The following is a 20,450-nucleotide window of genomic DNA, read 5'->3' as shown; positions in this document are numbered from 1 at the left end:
AAATCTGCTTAGAAGAAAAAAATTTACCAACAACAACAAAAAAGGAAACAAATGGATTTAGCTTACAATTGTAATATTATGAAAAAAAAGAATCATATTGGTATAAAGTATAAACATCACGTTAAACTGGTACACAATTAAAAACGTTTTATTTAGGCCTGTCTATGGCCTTCAAAAAGTTGACGACTCTACATGTTTCGACGTTATTGAGGATGACGTTGTAACGTGGAAACATGTAGAGTCGTCAACTTTTTGAAGGCCATAGACAGGCCTAAATAAAACGTTTTTAATTGTGTACCAGTTTAACGTGATGTTTATACTTTATACCAATATGATTCTTTTTTTTCATAATATTACAATTGTAAGCTAAATCCATTTGTTTCCTTTTTTGTTGTTGTTGTTGGTAAATTTTATTCAGCTAAGCAGATTTCGAAAATGATGTTCATTTTTTTCTATCACTTAAGGATTTTGTTTACAAATCGGGAAGATGAAAACTATTACTTAGATAAAATTATTATTTCGTTTACCATATTGAAATTTTTTTTTATTATTATGTTTAGGTTCTAGAACGATCTATAAGACTCTCACGTCGCGATTGGTCTAGAGAAATCTATAGCCAGTGGTTGTCAACATTTTAAGCATAAAATGTGACCCGATTTCAATGAAAATGATTCACTTATGTAAAAGTACGTATGACGTTTTGTGTAAAATCTGTTCATGGATATCATTTTCCGATTCAGCGTACAGGAATTACTGTAGAAAAATGTAAAAATTTCAAAACAATAAAACCATCGTAGGTCTGTGTTATTATTTTGGTTTGGAATATTACTGTAAGATGTTGACATTCCCTAGTTTAATGTTCCATAAGTGAGTATACTCTCATTAATGCTGATAAGCCTTCAATGGACGAAACTACAGTCCGCAACCAACCAAAAAAAAACATTAGGCCTCTACGTCACAGATTCTTCTTTAAATTTTCCTTTGTTGAAATTGAAATAATATGTAACATATGTATGCAATCATTAAATGCTCGATCCGATATGTAATGTGAAATAATGATTTAGGCACGAGCTCTAACATTATTTTAGGTTGTTTTATTGGTGATTGAAAATGACTTAAAAACCCCATTAATGTTGTATACAAATCACCGTTACAAGAGTCCTAACTGTATTTTTTAAATTTGCTAACCCAAGCTGTGCTGATGAGCCTTCATTAAGCGAAACTGCAGTCCACAGCAGTGGGTACGGCCAATCACGGAAAACATTAAGTCTACGTCACAGATTCTCCTTTCGTTGAAATTGAAAAGAAATCTGTAACATATATATACGTTGTCATAGAAACACATTGTTTCAATAGTTTCAAATTCTTAAACCAGGACACAATTCAATAATCAAAAACCCTCTTTAACATTAGATACCGCAATTGTAACTGGAAACATATTAAAATATCTTTAACAATATGCAGTTCATTATAATTACTTAAAACACTTTTTACAACAGAATGAAACCTTAATTCATTCAAAATTAAAACGAAAGAGGGGTACAAGTCATCATTTCACTACATCACGTCAACAAAAATTAAAAAAATTATTCAACATGAAATGTATGTTTAAAACTCGCAGGATACAGACGTATAAAAACTTTAAATAATAATAAACCCTTACTAAAAGTTAAATACGTATAAAAATAATTCTTAGCCACACATACTAATTAATCATAAGGCAAAATAATCTCATTACAACAAGCAGAACAGAAATTAACTAGTCAAAACACAACATTAAAAATAATAAACATTAGTTTAAAATAACCTTTATCAATAAAACACGCCAGACAGAATAAAAATGCATGGATACGTAATCTATACAACTTTTAAATAAATAGATAAAAAATGATAATATACTCTAACCAAGAACAGCCACGATACCCGACCTACTTTAACCCTTTAAACAGATCCTTCGGTATGGCAGTTATCTGTCAATTTGTTGCTATTGTGGTCTTGCACTTTGGCTATTGCACTCCCGGAGGTAGCCAGTTTGGTGCACAAGTGGTGAACTTCTTTATTGGAGGTGTTGGACTCTGCGACAACCAGTTCTCTTCTTGGTTATACTGGGCCCAGGATTCTATCCATCACACAGCTATCTTTTGGCAGTGGTGTTTTGATAGAAGTGTTAATAAATATCGCATGTTATCGTGAATGGTTACCCCGCGAAAGCGGAGTCCTGCCGGCACGACGTGTTTTGCCACCCTCTGCAAACGCTAACTGTATAGCCCCCCAAAGAATTCTCCGTGAATCATCTGTAGACAGCAGCAGTGGTATGTTATAGCTGTATGTTTTACCGTAGAATGCAGATTCTGTCTGACGGGAAATTTTTCACTCGGCCAGCCAGCAGCTGGTGACCAGAACAAAATTTCTGACATTCTTCCTTTTTTTTTTTTGCTAGTATATGGCAATATCCCCAAGCATCACAAGAACAATAGGTGTAAAATGTGGAACAAAAGTTCCTAGATTTGTCCCTCGGTGGGACAGCGACAAGTTTACAGACTTACAACAGATAGCCCAATGTGGCTTTGTCCGAAAACTTTTTCTTTGTTTGTAATGAAGCACAAAGCTACATGATGGGCTATCTGTGCTCCGCCCACCAAGGGTATCGAAACCCGGTTTCTAGCGTAGTAAGTCCTCAGACATACCGCTGTGCCACTGGGGGGCGCCTTTTTATATATATAATTTCTAGTAGAGGAAAAAAAACACGTATTTATGTACTTGTTTATTGAATTTCGTGTACAGCTACTCAAGGGCTAGCATTCCCTAATTTGAAATTTCAGGACAACTAGTCAATACTACCCACCACTAACTCTTGGGATACTCTTTACCAACGAATATTGGGATTGATTGTCGCATTATAACACTCTCATGGCTGAAAGGGTTAGCATGTTCGGTGGCAGGATTTGAACCCGCAGATTGTGAGTTGAGCTCCTTAACCACCAGGCCTACACATGGTTTATATACGAAATTTACTAACAGTTTTTTTTATATATATACAAGTTTCGTCTTTGGTTGCTTAAATTCGGGACAAATCACGAAGTTACTAATACGTCCTAGTTAATTTAAGGTGTTTCATTTGTGCCGTACTACCTCGAACAATTAAATAAATATTTTGTCTTTAGTACTAATTGTTTTGTTTTCTCGTCTGTTATTATGGCAGTGGTAGTTAGCAAGAAAGTCGTTTAACGCATCTTACCTTACATTTACTCAAATTGTTACTATAATCTACAGTATTCCGAAATCGACTCAAGTTTAAACACATGCAAAAAACAAAGCTGTAAAAACCACCATATTTAATTTTCAGAGCACTCTTACAGATTCTACGTTAGTTTATATCTCACGAAATGTCAAACACAAATTTACCCTAATATGAATCATTACTATATCAACGTTATTCATATTTTTACATATGTACTATGTGTGTAATCACATTACTTAAATAACAACACACAATTTTACTGTAGTAAGCTTACTTTATTAGCGTGTCTTTTTCGGTGTAACAGAGGTAAGTTTATGGTCTTACGACGCTAAAATCCGGGGTTCGATTCTCCTTGGTGGACACAGTAGATAACTCAGTGTGGCTTTGTTTTAAAACAAACAAACAATACTTATTAGTGTTGCAAGAAATCGATGTTTTTATTCCTAGGCCTTCTTCGTTAAACATTACACATAGGTTGCTTTTAAGTTCCACAAATGTCCTGTTTTTGTTATGCTATTTATATACATACGTGCTAACATTTCGCAAGCATGTTTTTCGTGTATTCTAATTGCGCATTGCTTTGTGTTTTACAACAATAACAAAATAATAATAATAATATTTTGGTCTTAATTAGTCGCGTATTTTTGTCATTACTAAGAATATGACAAGTTTTATGTGAGAGGAGGACCAAGGAAAACCTAATGAAACACCAAAAGAAAGCGATATGACATCACACAAATGAAACCTAATTTTACTATGTTAATAAAGTTTCGCGTAATTTCTGTAGGTGGCAGCAGTGTTTGTATAATTCGAAGGAAGAGTCAATTTGCATTGAAGGATAACTTTCAAGTTCTGCTTTGATTACGTTTTATATTTTTATTTATAGAGAAAAAAGATTACAGTGAGGCATTTGAGTACCGATGTAAGCGTTCAAATTTTAAGAGCTATTTACAAAATATGAAATTTAAATTCAAATTATAGTTTAACTTAAGTCTTTCATAAAACCAACTCTGTCTGTAACACTTCACATTTACAAAAGTTTACATTTTAGGCTAAAACTAGTAAAATTGGTGCGTATTTACGCTACGACAGAAAAGTCAACATTACGTAATTGTTACAGAAATGATAACGTTTAGCCATTATGAATACCGCCTGGAATAGGGTTTTACAGTTTTGTTATTTTATGCCTAACACTAACAACACATTATATTTTAAAATTTAATTCAGTTTGTAAAGTGTAGGAATATTTCACACAAGGTTTGTTAATGAAACTTATCTGTAGGCATACTGAACTTTTTTGCATTCGTGTAGTAAAATAAAAACACTGTTTGACTTTTTTTGTTTTATTCAGAAAAATTAACGTACATTATTAAGACTCATAACGTAGGTAAATTAATATGTAGAATTATAAACGGACTTTTCTCTAATTTAAAATACTTTTATTGCGAGCTTTCGGCCCCTTTACCGGAGACTTCATCGGGCATCAGTGCATTGTTGCCTGATAAAAGTTCTGGTAAGAGTGCCGAAAGCTCGCAATAAAAGTATTTTAACATAGAGAAAAGTCCGTATATAATTCTACTCGTACATTATTACATGACGAGAAAAAAGCGTTTAAAATACATTTCCAGGAACATAAAATAAGAATACATAACTTTAAAATGTTCAAAACACAAAAAGAAAAATGGCAATAAATAAAGATAATAAATATATTCTCTTTTTTTTTGAAATTAAAAAATTTAACACCAATGTATGGTATTTTTAATTGCCTTTTATTACCACAACAAACCTACATTTATAGAGGGCTTGAATAATATGTTTAAGGTATTTTATGTTTATGAGTATGTTTAAGCTGTTTAAGGTATTCAAAACAAATAGGAAACCCAATCTGTTATTCGACTCAAATCTATCGAGTTATATCAGTTTATAATAGATAGTGCGTGTATTCATTTTTAGTACCTTAATTAGCTTGTCTGCTGAATAATTGTGAAGAATTAATTACTAGTATAAATGCTACAAATCCTTCAAACCTACTTCAATATAGTTTCGCGGCAGTGAATAAATGATAACTAAAGACACCATACATGTAATATACAGTTTACAACTACAAGAAACTGTAGGGTTAATGATGAAGAGCGACATTCATTGAAAGCGGAATAACTCAGTGATATTTTACTCGGGTGGATTGTTATTTGTAATTTACACTGAAAGTATTAAAGTAAAAATAACGTAAACAAGAGAGAAAGTTGTTGAAAAATAATAAGCCAAAAATAAACACGAATAACTCGATAAAATATCATAACGGAAACAAGAAACTTACCTCATTATTTAATTTTTGTAGTGCATATTGGTGTATAGAAGACATTTTAATACTGGAAATAAACGACTTTACAACACCAACTGTTGTTTTTATTTAAATAAATAAATTATATTAAATAAAATCAAAACAACATTTTTGATGTTATAAGGTCGTTTATTTCTAGTATTAAGAAACTTGCCTATAAGTGTGGAGAGTTATTGTAATACTAGCTGGAGTACCCGTCCCCTGGACGGAAATTGTGTAAATTCATGATTAGTAAAAGGTTATCTTAGGATATGAAAAGTTGCTTCCCTTATATGTAATTGTAAAAGACACCCATAAAACCTAAAACAGGGGGCGAAGTAGTGGTAAAAAACACACATAAAAATCGAAAATTTGTATGTACACCTACATGGACCTCTATACCAATTTTGGTGAAGATCCATCCACCCCCTGTGAAGTAATTACATGGACAGACAACAGACAGTAATATTATATTTATACAGACACTTTTTCTTAGTTTTAATCTACGCTGAGATAATTTCGCGACATCTCGAAAAGTAAATAAAAAGATAAACTTATAGTATAATACAGTAACGAGAACAAATATAAGGTTCGCTTTAGAACCCGTGTAAACTGCTTAGAACCCCTGTAAACAGCTACAGAACCTCTGTAGAATTTAGTAAGTTACTACATACTAAAAAGGAGCATTAAAAACTCTATCATTGTTGAAATAAAGTAAAATACATTTCAATAGATCAGACCAACAAAAACTCTATCACCGTGATACAAAGTAGGATACACGTAGTAAACTAATACTACAAAAAACAACAACAAAACAATACCGCTCTGGAGGATTCTAAGATACAAGCAGTAAACAAAAACAACAAGAAATGCCCCCTCAGCGGTAAGCCTAAAAAGCTTATAACGCTAAAAACCAGGTGTCGATACTCGTTAGATAAGCTTTGTGCTTAACGACAAACAACAAGAAATAGAATCTCTGTGTAGAACTGATTAAGATATAGTACAGTAAACGAAAACAACAACAACAAAATAGATCATTTGTGTAGAATTATACACGGACTTTTCTCTATGTTAAAATATTTTTATTTGCGAGCTTTCGGCCCTCTGACGGGAGCCTTCATCGGGCAACAATGTACTGAGCGATAAAAATTCGTCTAACTGAGGAACACTGTTTTAAAATAGGTATCTAGGCAACAGTAGTAAATAACTGATATCTATTATTACAGTTATAAAACACTAACTGGTGTACCCGTCCCCTGGACGGAAGTTATGTAAACTCGTGATTAATGAAAGGTTATATTAGGGCATGAAAAGTTGCTTCCCTTATATATAATTATATATAAAAAAAAACCGCAAAATCGCCCATAAAAACTGAAAGACACAAAATTTGAAACCGCAACTTTCCATGTGTCTCCGCAAAATTTGGTGCCAAATTTGGTGAAAATCCATCAACAGGGGACGAAGTAGTGGTAAGAAAACGCCCATAGAAACTGCAAAACACCATACCTTCATCAACCTCGTATATGGGTGAGATATGTTTATTTTATGGACCCATGGAGAAGAAAAGTTCATAACTCCCATTCTTCGATGTTCTGGTTCACAAGGGCACGAGTTTGGAAATGTTGACCACTACCGTTTATCGGAAGAAGACTCAGAAAAATAAATATTTGAATTTTCACTCATGTCATACAATATCTGTCAAAACTAGGATTATCAAAACAGTAAAATCTAGAACTACAAGTATATGCTCCTCGTTTTCCCAGGATGAAGAACTTAAACATCTTGAGAAGATTTTCAGGAATAACGGTTATCGAAATAAAACGTTTCAACGTGTGTTATATGGTTCATCTGTCTCAACTACTAATGAATCACAACCTGAAAATCACAACGAAAGGAAAAGGGTATCTCTTTCTTACATATTAGGCCTAGGAGAAGAACTTCGTAGGATAATGAATAAACTTAACCTCACCGTATTTTTTTTTTAAATCCTCCTACACTACCGACAGTCTTACGAAAGTAAAATCCCTACTTCCCAGTCTCTCCCCCAAGAACGTGGTATATAGCACTAGGCGTGAGTGTAACAAGCAATACATTGGGGAAACACAACATCCGTTACAGGTAAGCTTTTCATGTTAAGGAAAACGATCATATAATAGATTTAAAATTACCTAAATAGTAGACAGAGAAGAAAACACCAAACGTAGAAAAATCAAGGAAGCTATTGCCATCCGAGCACAAAACAGTGGAACACCAGTGGGTATTTATCAAAACAACGGCCAACAACTACTCAATATTGGATGGATACCACTAATAAAAGACATAAAACATATTATTTGCTGTGGTTTCGATGTAATATTAAAGCTTTAATTGTAGTATAAAAAATTCCTTTATTTTTATTTCTCTATATAATACCTGTAATTGTATTTTTCTTTATGTTTATTAAATCGCAGCATTTATATTTTATATTCACCATAATTATATATGTTTAATATTTTTAATACCAGATGTGAGTTATTGTTACGACTGTTGCCTAGATACCTATTTTAAAGCAGTGTTCCACAGTTAAACGATTCTTTAACGCTCAGTACATTGTTGCCCGATGAAGGCTCCCGTAAGAGGGCCGAAAGCTCGCAAATAAAAGTATTTTAAGGCAGAGAAAAGTCCATGTATAATTCTACAGAATTAATTTACTTATGAGTCTTAAACAACAAACATATCCTGTGTGGAACAAAAAATGTACGATACAGCAAGAAAAGCCATGTAGTAAAACTATAATACAAAACAGTAAACGAGAGAACCGCTGTACAAAAAAAAAAAGACAAAGAAATAAACGAAATAACCGATGTAAAACAATCTAAGACATAAAGAAGTAAACGAAATAACTGCTGTAAAACAAACTAAGACACAAACCAGTAAACTAGGAAATCGCTGTAACACAAACTAAAACGCAAAGCAGTAAACGAGATAACTGCTGTAAAACAAACTAAGACACAAAGCAGTAAACGAGAGAACTGCTGTAAAACAAACTAAGACGCAAAGCAGTAAACGAGAGAACTGCTGTCAAACAAACTAAGACGCAAAGCAGTAAACGAGAGAACTACTGTAAAACAAACTAAGACGCAAAGCAGTAAACGAGAGAACTACTGTAAAACAAACTAAGACGCAAAGCAGTTAACGAGAGAACTGCTGTAAAACAAACTAAGACGCAAAGCAGTAAACGAGAGAACTGCTGTAAAACAAACTAAGACGCAAAGCAGTAAACGAGAGAACTGCTGTAAAACAAACTAAGACGCAAAGTACGGCCTATATACAAGTGGATTTACACATTTCGTTGTCTACGATTACAATTCGTTTGTATTGTGCAATAAATGTTATATTTAAAGAAGTACTGTTACGATAAAGATACTAATTTGGCCGGAAATGTTTTGCGGGTCTCTGCTAGTAATAATTATTATTCGTTACTTTGGCACGACCTTTTATATAAAATAAACGAAGTACTTCTTACATATATAAAAGAACAAGAACATAAAAGGAATAAATAAACGACACAAATAAATAAATGAATTAAAATTCAATGCTGCAAACAAAGGCAACAGGAAGTACAACAGCTGTGCATTGTATTTCGTAATTATGGCAAACTTAATTAATTTAACGCCACAACTCTTAATTCTAAACTACTGACCATGGGAAAAACATCCAATCAGCAGAATCCTACCACCTGCGTTAAGGAATTAACTGTAATTCTTATAACACATCCACAGCTTAAAGTGAGGGAAATTTGATGGTGGATGACACTGGTTCGAGCCCGGCTCGCTAGTTCCGAAATTCAAAGCTCTACCACTGTGTCAACCCTGCAGTAACCAAATTCGATAAAAAAAAACTGCATTACAGCAGATAAGAAGGTCGGATAAAGCAAGACCTAAATATTGCAAAATATAAGTTAACAAATGAAATATTGATCCAAATGACGTAGATGTAGAAAAAAATATTCTCCAGGAAACATCATTTAGATGGAATGGAGAAAATATTGAACTGTGAAATATATCAGTAAATAATAAAAAAAAAGAACGAACTTTGTTATATTCCACTAAATATGAACAATGAAGAAATGATATTGGGTGCACTCTGATCAAATGGAATCTAAATGTAACAAGAATATAAAAGAAATGTTAAACCAAACTTTATTTTAGTTTTACAAATACACAGAAATCTGTCTTAAAGATGCATCATGTGAAGAGGACAAAGAAAATATTGAACCAAGAAATACGTCAATAAATGCGGACAAGTAAATTAATGAATCTACATACATGTAGCTTCCATTTCAAGAGAGGAAATTTAATATTGAATCAAATTCAATTTTTCAATTCAAACATTTAACAAGCCCCAATCCCGCTGAAGAAATCGTTTATAAGTTAGTGAAAAAGAAAACAGATCTATCTATATAATAATAAAAAGGCGTGCCTGTGTGTGTGTGACCGCCGTATCTACAAGAGGAAAGAACCTAGGAACCTGAATTTTTGCACAGATACTAAGTGGACCCTGAGGGTGTGCACCTGAGTATTATTACTTATCCATGAGCGTGCGCACATGTGCATCTTTTTAATGATGCAAGCTAGCGAAAAACCACATAGAAAAGACGTGTGACCACCATATCTCCAAAGGGAAAGAACTTAGACACCTGAAATTTTACACACATATACTGAGGGTGTGCACCTGGGTACTACTGATATTATTCACGTGCGCACGCATTTTTTTAATAAGGCAAGCTAGCTTAAAACATCATAGAAAAGAAGTGATTCCTTGGTTCCTTATATTACAAATATAAATCACAGACAGACAAACAGACACTGACTTGGGCCCTTACGTGTCAGATGTGTGTGACCACCATATCTCCAAGATGAAAGAACTTAGAAACTCGAAATTTTACACCCATACTAAGTAGACCCTAAGGGGTGCAACTGGATATTATTACTTATACACCTGGGTGCGCGCATGCGCATCTTTTTATGAAACAATATAGCGAAAAAAACGCATAGAAAAGAAGTATGACCACCGTAGCTCCAAGAAAAAAGAACCTAGAAACCTGAAATTTTGCACCCATACTAAGTGAACCCTGAGGGAGTGCACTTGGGTATTACTTAATCTTATCAAATTTTGCACCCATATTAAGTGGACCCTGAAGTCGTGCACCTGGGTATTACTTATCCACGTGGTTCCATATTTTATAAATACAAATCACAGAGAGACAGACACGCACGTGCATCTTTTTAATGAGAGAAGCTAGCAAAAAAAGCCACATAGAAAAAATTATTCCTTATATAATAACTTCTAATATATATAGAAAAGCCAGTACGTTTTGGTAACAATGGCTTTTATGCCATATTACTTTGCAACAAAAGTATATAGGTAATACTTTTATGCTAAAATGGGTTCAAAATACACATACTGACATAGACATCTAGAGTATATGAACCTAATAACCCGAGCGAAGCCGGGTACTTTCGCTAGCATAAATATAATAGTACTGTTTGTTGTCTGTCCATGTAACTACTTCGCAGGGTGTAGATGAATCTTCACCAAAATTGCTATGAAGGTTCATTGGATCCGTACAGAGGTACATACAAACCTTTAGCTTTGCATTTTGCGGTTTTTATGGGCATTCTTGCGTTTTTTACCACTACTTCGCCCAAGTTGGGCATAAAGTTTTGTTGGGTCCATGGGGAGATACATACAAATTTTCAGTTTTACATTTTTTTACAATTGCATATAAGGGAAGCAACTTTTAATGTTCTAAGATAACTTTTCATTAATCATTAATTTACATAACTTCCGCCCAGGGAACGGGTACTCCAGCTAGTCTAAAATATATTTTAGTTGAAGGGATTGAACCAGAGCGCACCCTAGTAAAATAACAATAAACTCTATGAATAACTAAGACAAAAAAAAAACAGTGATTCAGCGGTAAGTCTGAAGGCTTGCAACACTAAAAACTGGGTTTCGATACACGTGGTGGACACAGCACAGATAAACTATTCTGTATCTTTGTGCTTAACAAGAAACAAACAAGATAAAATAACACGAGTCAGTATATTAGGCAGTCGAAAGTGAAGAGCGTCAAATTAGTTTTTTTTTTGTTGTCAACATTAGATTTACTTTTAGACTGGATTTTTTTAAACAAACAGAAAACGTCTTGTTCAATTAGTTTTTAGGTTTTCAGCCTAAATTGCAGGCTTGGCTCGTCTAATGGAAGAATCCAGAAAGTTCGCTGTGACAGTTTTCTTTGGCAAATGTAATCAACTCTTTCAGTGCCCTAAAAGTTTGTAATATTGTACCACCATGAAAAAAAAAAAGGGTTATTCCTCCCTCAAACTTTCCAAAATTTTATACAAGTAATGAAATACTAAAACACACACCTCTTTCGTTTCTTATCGTGTATCTCAAAATAAACCTGTCACTGGGAGAGTTGTTTACGTATAACGGATGTGGTGGAAGATTTGAACTGTGGATTCGTAGTTATAGGTTTAAATGATTATTGGTTTATACACACACACTCGTGGTACTTCTGAAAACGAATTCTGTCCGTGTTTAATAGATTGATATACCGGATTAACCCCGCTATCCTATGACAGAATCCTAAGCCCCATCTCCATAGCTTATATCTAGTGAATCATACCTGCACGTGAGTCATTCAAATGCTAGACAGTGCTAGCTCTATGATTCCGATGACGATTTACACTGGGGACGCACAAGTTGAGTATCATAACGGCCTAGCTAATAGAAGTCGCTCCGAATTATTGAAGGCAGTCTTCTTCTGTTGCATCTCAAACACGGGCGTCAGGAGGGATTAGCATACTGATAATATTCGCACCGACCGATCTCGCGAGCCGCCAAAGGTGACGTGAGTGTTTCGGCACGTGTTGTCAGCCGCGCAGTCATGCCACTGCATTAGAATTACAGAATAATCCTGTGTTTCCTGGAGCAAACAAAGGTCTACTGAAGCACAAGAAGTTCCAGACTCTTTTGGTTTGTCCACCAATGCTGCATAAGATCCAAATAAAATGTAAAAAATTCAAATTGGATGTTCACTGTGTGTTATCAAAGGTTTGGTCTGTGCTAGCAACTCGGGAAAGTTATCAAAGTGTCTCTTCGCATTGTATGTTAAGTTCCGTGAATTCTCAACTTCTAATACGAAGTGTTAACATTTTCTTTAGATTATATAATTAATCAAAATTTGTCTTATTTTCTTTGTAATATGTGTGATACTACACCACAACAAGAAAGATAACATAATCATTTACTGACCTATTACAGAAAGGGCCACATTAAAAATCTCGGGAATCTGGGCAAGGATCATATATGTACATATTTATAACTTTACAATACGTATTAAGTATTTACCCTTTAGGACTGTACAGCGGTCCCCCGGTGGGACAGCGGTATGTCTACGGATTTACAACCCTCCAATCCGGGGTTCGATTCCCAGCAGTAGACACAGCAGATAGCTTAATGTGGCTTTATTCTGAAACAAACATATTATTTGTATTATTAATTATGTCAGAAAATTTAATACTGTTTTTCTTCACTAAAATATAGTTGCACTAGTCCCCGTTTTCCATTACGCTGTAATGCAACATGACTTATTTCGTATTTTTATTCTACAGTTAAACTATCATTGATTTTGATGAACATGCGAGCGCCTTGAACTAAATTAGTATACATAACTTACCACTGACCAGTCCTAGGGCGACAAAAATCAATGATTTGCACAATTTTCAAAGAGCATAAAGTTTGTAGTAAAGTCAAAGATAACTTAATGAATTATTCATAAAAAAACTCTTTCTTAAAAACGGTAAAAGTCGCTAATGGCTACAATGTGATTATTGTAGGATAAAAAATTGAAATTGTTAAGGGAATATGAATTTGAGTTATTTTTATTTTCTGAATAATTATAGTACATTTTTTGAGAGGCCGTGGGCTCAGGTATTACAGGTTTGACTAGAACAATTGTACAACATAGTAGTCTCCGTAGAAACAATATTCATATTAATCGTTTAGGTTACGTCTTATGGTGTATAACGTCTTATATGGCATAGACCATCACATTCTAATATAAAAAACGAGAACAAAGGGCATTAGTCGGCGGAGCACATTAGGCCTTACGGCGACGAACACGTTAACGCCTTGATTGACAGAGAGAGGTAATACGTGTGGCATGCTCCGCCAGCGAAGATGTTCTACGCTGCAAGATTTTTTATTTACGTCTGTGTTTCAAAGAGTACCAAAAACTACGTCGGTGTTTTAACACTTAATACACTTCTAGAATGAGTATTTGGTTTGCTCGTCAGTGTTTGATAAAACAGTCAATATCTGAAGTACGTGATAAAAGAAAAGAAGAAAAACTGTAATAAAACTAAAAACCAAACCCTTATTATCGTAAATTGTAACATTTGTACAAAACCAATACAAATCGTAATTGACCTACGTATTATAGGAAATTGCAGACAATTTTGAAGAACTTCATTCTGTTATAAAACGATCTAGTGACTTCCCTACGTTATAACAACACTTACGTATTGCTTTGTTTGTCTCCTAGGCCTTGTTTGCCTGTAGACTTAACCAGCGGTTTATTTTTGTTTAGTGGTGACCTCTAGTATTAATATATAATATGTATAATAAAATCGTGGCCTTAATTAATGAATCGTTACGGTTTGAACGTCTTTTACAAGCTAGCGAAACATTATTATAATTAATTATATTTATCATTGGACATTATGTTAGGCCTATTAAATATCTAATACTACATTGTTTTAAGGAACTAAACTAAGAATGTAGTGTTAAAATATATATTAAGCCCAACATAATGTCTTATTTAATAAACATATTGATATAACTGTACAAATCCGGAGGCGTATTGAGTTATTTAAAAACATGTAGTCATATTTCTATATATCTGTAGACGTCATAAGTTGATTAGAAATAAGTTGTTATAACTGTGTGAATTGGAAACTTAATGAACTAGTTTATAACCTGTTATAATCGTACAAACGCTCGTTTTGCTGCTCCTTACACTAGTAATGCGAGAGTAATAATTTGTTATCCCTGTGTACAAACAATTTTTACCAGTCTCAGTTTAACGATGTACTTAACAGTGTCATTAAGCATCCACGCGATCCGTGTAGTTTAATAACGGCCTTGATAACGACACCTTCCTGAGGCTGTTTGCTCGAACGTAAAGCGCTAATTATGAAGACTTCTGGCTATATCAGCATCAGTGATAAACTATGCTTTATCCTAACGGAAGTCTGCACGTTTTCGATGTACAGGTTAAATTTCGCTCGTATTTTTCTGGTCCTTCTTCGGTAAAAGTGTAGTATTACAGCAAGAACTAACTTCAGTTAAAAGCAGTGATAGGTCAGACAAACACGAGCTTCTTTTCCTGAGAGCTCGCGCTCACTGACAAATAAAAACCCCACACGAAGTCATCTAAAGAAAGACAACAGATCCACGAAAACTGACGGAAAAAAAAAAGAATTGAGGATATTTGAGATGACATTCATTGTAATTTCTCCGGTTAGCTGCACAACCGGAGATTGGAACGGAACTGATATGTCAGAGGTTAAGTTTCTCCTGCAGCTACTACGAACTCCGATCACATCACGTGGTACGTGATGGAGGAGAGAGACACGTGAATCCGTCGCTTCAGCGTAAACTTCCTAGTTATAAATTACAGACAATTTCCTTGCAAAACAAAAATTAATGCTACAAGGAGAAAACAGCGACAAGAAGGCGATAGGCCTTAAATGGCACGTTTTGACAGTCGAAATAATGTTATACATCCAGGAAAATGAAATACGTTTATTTAGATTTAAAGAGGCACCGAGTTGATATCCTACATGCAAGAAAATGGCTCGCTTTCGTCATCTCTATACTATCAATATTGAGTGTTAACTGGGAAGATAAAAGGAGCCGTGAGAAGCTAATATATATATAAAAGTACATTTATCAGTTTTCATCACTAGATTAGTCATTAAATTTGGGTTCTCTGTTTAATTAAAAACTGTTTTGAAACTCGAGCATTTGCAGTGTCCACCAGCAATAATCTGAGAGTTTTCAATTGATTAAATAACACCTTTCAACTGGTGATGGACAATTCACAAAGCCTAGTTCAGCTGTCTTTGTACTAGATCGCAATTGATTAGCCTATTCTTTCAGTCTCTGGGGGTGATTCATTGTACACGTTCAACCCACGTACGTCTACTGTACGCCACAGTGGGACAAGAGAGGGTTAAAAGCGTCGGCGTTGTGTTTCAATAGAATATTTGACATGCGGACAAGCAGAGCGCACAATTGTTGTTGGACGATTTTTTTTTCAAACTTCAGTAGAAAAAAAGCGAGCTTCAGATTATATTCTTGCGCTTTAAGCTTTTAACCTTGGAACCAAACTCATGCAAGTTTTGAAAACTAAGTAGTCTTCATTGTCGTCTCGTTCTATTCACGAAAGGAAAGCATTGTTAGTATTGTTCAGGTCGCGTGCCTCGCCCCTACACTAATGGACAGGCGGCGACGACATGGATAAACCGCATTCTGGGGCATGAAAATCAAGTGTTTTTTTTATTATTTCATTTTTATTTAACCCTTCAATGCTCAGTTTAAAAGCTGATCACATCTGAACTCTTAGGAACTACATTACATATCTAAGGACATTTGTTTAATCGAGATTTTGTAAAGAATAATGCCTAGAACCAGTGATTATCAACTAGAATGTTATGTGTCTCTATAAAAAGTCGATACAACATTCTTGCGATAAAAAATAAATAAAATAAATTCAATATTCAAAAATAAAGTTCTATACAGGCCAATTCTGATTGGTATTGAGAAACCAGACATCTTACACAGCTACTGTGTTGTGAAGTATTTAATATCCCCACCTTGCTTCCACGATTTGTTTTTGACGTATAATTATCGTCATCACTACGGAGTTCTATTTTTGTGACCACACCCGCATCAATTTAATCTCATAGAAACAGATTTTTCTGACGCGTGAATAGCTAAGCCTAAAGATGACACTGTTTTAACGTTGATAAACATGGGTGTGGGTTAATTCGAGAAAAATGCATGAAAACTAGAAAATCTTTTGAATGAAGAACCGAACATACAAGAAGTGTGTACGCACGCGACACTTCACCATTGGCTAATCACACAATTTAGAAACTTAGAAATGATGAAACTTTCATCCAGCAATTTTATAAATTAACTAAAGTTAGGTGAGTTTGAAATTTTGAAAAGACGGAAAAATGCTAAAGGCCTATAAAGTATGACATTTTCTCATATGGTTATTTACACGAGATATTTAACGTGCCAATCAAGTGACCAACGAACTCGGGCCATCTCACAAAAAAAAAAAACCTGAGTAGGATAATGTGGGCGAAGCAGCCTTAAATACATTAACTGCATATATTCTATTGTTTATTCCCTGGGCTAAAAAATACAGTTTTCATTAATGTAATTCTGTTCTGATGTATACTAGGCTGCCAAACGGTGAAACATTAAAAAAAATACGTAACGGATAGTGTTGCCTGTTTTTTTTTTTTGTTTTGTTTTTTTTAAAGCAAAGCCCTTTTGGGCTATCTGCTGTGTTCACCGCGGGGAATCAGACCCAGTATTTTAGCGTTGTAAGCTCGTAAAGTTACTGCTTTGTAACGGATAATACGGGTAACATTGATTTAATCAACTTAGGCTCAGTTCAAAGTTCATCTTTTTCGTACTAATCACGTTTTTAGTATCGATAGAAAATTAGCGGTTTAAAACCCACAATAACACATTTTTAGTTCTAACTATTATTACATAAGTGTAATTAATGTTTTCAAAACAGGTGCGCAAATCAAAAACCAGAGTTAACAGAATTTAATTTTGTTTTATCATTTTTCTCGTAAAACATAAAACTTTTGTTTTGTTTGTAGTTAAGCACAAAGCTACACAATGGGCTATCTTTGCTGTGCCTACCACTGGTATCGAAACCTGGGGTCCAAGCGTGAAACATTCACACGATGGGCTATCTTTGCTGTGCCTACCACTGGTATCGAAACCTGGGGGTCAAAACGTGAAACATTCAAACTCTATCAAAGGTAATATTTCATTTATTAAAGACTTTTTACATCCTCGGTTATAAACAATTTGTAGAAAATTTCTATTTGTTTTGAATACGAGTTTTTACCTTTTATTTTGACGGGCTCAGTGTTTAGCATGCCCTAATTGTGAATCCGAGAGTTCGTGGTTTGAGACCCGTTGCCGCAAAAACGTACTCTGCACTTTATTGACGTCAGTGTTTGCACTATAAGAGTGAGGGTCAAATTCCATTATTCGATTAGACAAGAGTAACCCCAGAGTTTGCGATGGGTACTGTTGACTAGCTACCTTATCTTTAGTCTACAAATTCAAAATTAGGTATAGCTTGCGCAGGCTGGTCTTCGCATACATACATTCGAAAAGTCTGAAACAAACAAACTTTATATTTCTGAAATATCGAAGTAGGCCTCGTCAAGTGTAATGTATTGTTGTGAGCTATATTCTTTAATTATTTTAATATTTCAATTTAGATATTTATTTATTAGTGGGAACTTGTCATGAAGGCATGATGACGTAACTTCTAAAAGTTTCTTGAAAAATAGAGAAAACTAGATTGGATAAAAATACTAGACTTAGTGAATTAGTTATTCAGTTCAGTGTCAGTTAGTGAGTTAAACAGTGAGAGTTATTGCGTCTAATCATCTGTGATTTAGCTAGTCAGTAAGTTAGTCAGCGTGTTTGTTGTGCTTCTTATCAATCGATTAGCGAGGACCTCTGCAAGTAAGTTTATTTGCGAGGTAGACTTACATTAGTTTCTGTTGAAACGTTATTTGTGAAGTTAGGCCTACTGTGAACTTAGCCTATTGTATATATTATTGAGGAAATAAATGAATTCGTTATCGTTACGTGGATTAGACTTGGCATTATTTTTTTTATCAAATATACAAAAGAACTTCCTCAACAACAGAACACGTTACAATAGTATCAAATCTGATAACATGTTTTCCGAGATCTTGAAAATTTAGAAGTTTTCACGAAACATGGTACATCATTTACAGATAATATTCATTAATGTACAATTTTCAAATACATTTAACTCAAACATCTAATGTCAGTGCTGACTTTAGCGGCAAGATAATCAAATTATATTACCCACTTATAAAGCTGTGCTCCAGCGGGTTCTTTAAGGGAACAAAACTTTATGTTTTTGTTAAATTAAAGCTTAGATTGGGTGGCTAGTTTCAGAGAGTTGTTTGTTTGTTTGTAATTATGCACAAAGCTACACAATGGGCTATCTGTGCTCTGCCCACCACGGGTATCGAAACCCGGTTTCTAGCGTTGTAAGTCCGCAGACATACCGCTGTGCCACGTGGGGGGGGGGGGGGCGTTTCAGAGAATAAACAAGTGCGACAGCAAAATAAAATAGAAATGTGTGTTTCGAATAGAAAAAAAAAGCTGTAAGAGGTCGCTCTTATTGTGCCTAAGGTCGCCAAAGCTAAATTTTCAATGATTGTACAATGAGTTATAAACGGATAAGCATATATTATTAAGATTATTTACTGTTAAGTGCCTCCCCCCACCACCAGTAGTTCAGCAATAAGTCTGCAGGCTTACGACATTAAAATTCGGGCTTTATGTAATAAGCCGTCAGACTTATCACTGAGCTACCAGGGGGCAATTATTTCGGGGAACTGGAACATATTTGGGGTTACAAGTTTAAAAGAGAAAAATTGAGGCAGTACAAATATGGGGTTTTTTAACTGGGCAGCTTCCGACTTGTCCGTCATTGAGGATACGCGATTACTACATTACAGATGGCAATGAAAATTGAATACAATAGACGTTACATAAATAACTGGTAAAAAAAAAAAAGTTAAATATGAAAACTATAGTTTAAATGTTATAAAACTGAACATCAAAAAAATGATTGTTTTTTGTTTTTTTGCAGTCAAATATTCACTATATTTGTTTTTTTATTGAATAGTTTCTATTTTAATTATCCCAAATTCTTGAGTTTTTAAGGTTAAAAATCGCGGATTGCTATTCTACGGTCTGGAGATGGCGTTTTTAACATTCTCAGTCTAATATCTTTATGCATTTAGAGCTCAGAGCCATTATTGCTACATGCAAAACGAAAGTACATTCTGAAAATATTTCCGCGCGCGCTGTAATCGGTGTTTGGTAGTCTCACGAATAAAAGTGGCCCACTGAGTGACATAATGGCTTTTTTTATGTATTTTGTTACAGTTCGTTGATAATAGAGTGTGTACTTCCCTCTACTTCCCCAACTGTTTAAAAACACTTGCTTTTATCAGCTGCTATGGTGGTCTTTTTTTTTTTTAACCTGCAATGTCTGGCGTCACAAAGTCTGCAATATTATTATCATATATTTCAAAACTTTGAGAGATAGCAAATACTAGTTTAATTTTGTTATGGCTTTATTTATCGTTCGTTTATTATTCCTTCTATCGCTTATTTCAATTATGAATGTTTAGTTATATTAAAGTGCTTACTCACCTTCTAGCTAGAGCACGTTGAATTTCAATACGTATTTATTATGAAACTGACACAAGATTCCCCTAGCGGTGACGTACATGAAACTGTTTGATATTAGAATAATCGTTAAATTATAAACTGCTTGTGGAGGTTCTACTTCCCGAGTCTGCAGTAACGTGCCTCTAACAATGTATAGAGTATTATTATTATTTCACTGTTGTTCTAATTATAGTATAGTTATGATAATAATTATACACTGAGTGGTCACAAGTAAATAGACACCACCTTTTCAGAAAAAAATGAAATTTTTCAGTAATATTCACATGA

The 20,450-nt window shown here is 34.3% G+C and overlaps 2 protein-coding genes across 8 annotated transcripts in view; one reads left to right on the top strand and one right to left on the bottom strand.

The window, feature by feature from the left end:
- Positions 1-1,082, top strand: part of LOC106468285 — a 31,460-nt gene extending 30,378 nt beyond the window's left edge. Inside the window, exon 13 of the transcript XR_002612606.1 lies at positions 561-1,082. The gene's annotated coding sequence lies outside the window, so the exon portion shown is untranslated. The remainder of the gene's footprint in view (positions 1-560) is intronic.
- Positions 1-20,450, bottom strand: part of LOC111087986 — a 74,026-nt gene that overhangs the window by 42,968 nt on the left and 10,608 nt on the right. Inside the window, exons 1-2 of one of the 7 annotated variants that reach the window (XM_022396621.1) lie at positions 12,960-13,054; positions 1,189-1,310 (exon numbers count right to left, since the gene is read on the bottom strand). The exons of 2 other annotated variants lie outside the window; for them this stretch is intronic. The gene's annotated coding sequence lies outside the window, so the exon portion shown is untranslated. Of the gene's footprint in view, positions 1-1,188; positions 1,311-12,234; positions 12,937-12,959; positions 13,055-20,450 lie in introns of those variants that run through there. 4 more of the 7 variants (XM_022396623.1, XR_002612607.1, XR_002612609.1 and 1 more) reach the window with 4 other exon arrangements.

This window comes from Limulus polyphemus, unplaced genomic scaffold (assembly GCF_000517525.1).
Source record: "Limulus polyphemus unplaced genomic scaffold, Limulus_polyphemus-2.1.2 Scaffold2947, whole genome shotgun sequence".
Classification (NCBI taxonomy): Eukaryota; Metazoa; Arthropoda; class Merostomata; order Xiphosura; family Limulidae; genus Limulus; species Limulus polyphemus.
The sequence above is the reverse complement of the archived record's forward strand: the minus strand, read 5'-3'. Positions and strand labels throughout refer to the sequence as shown.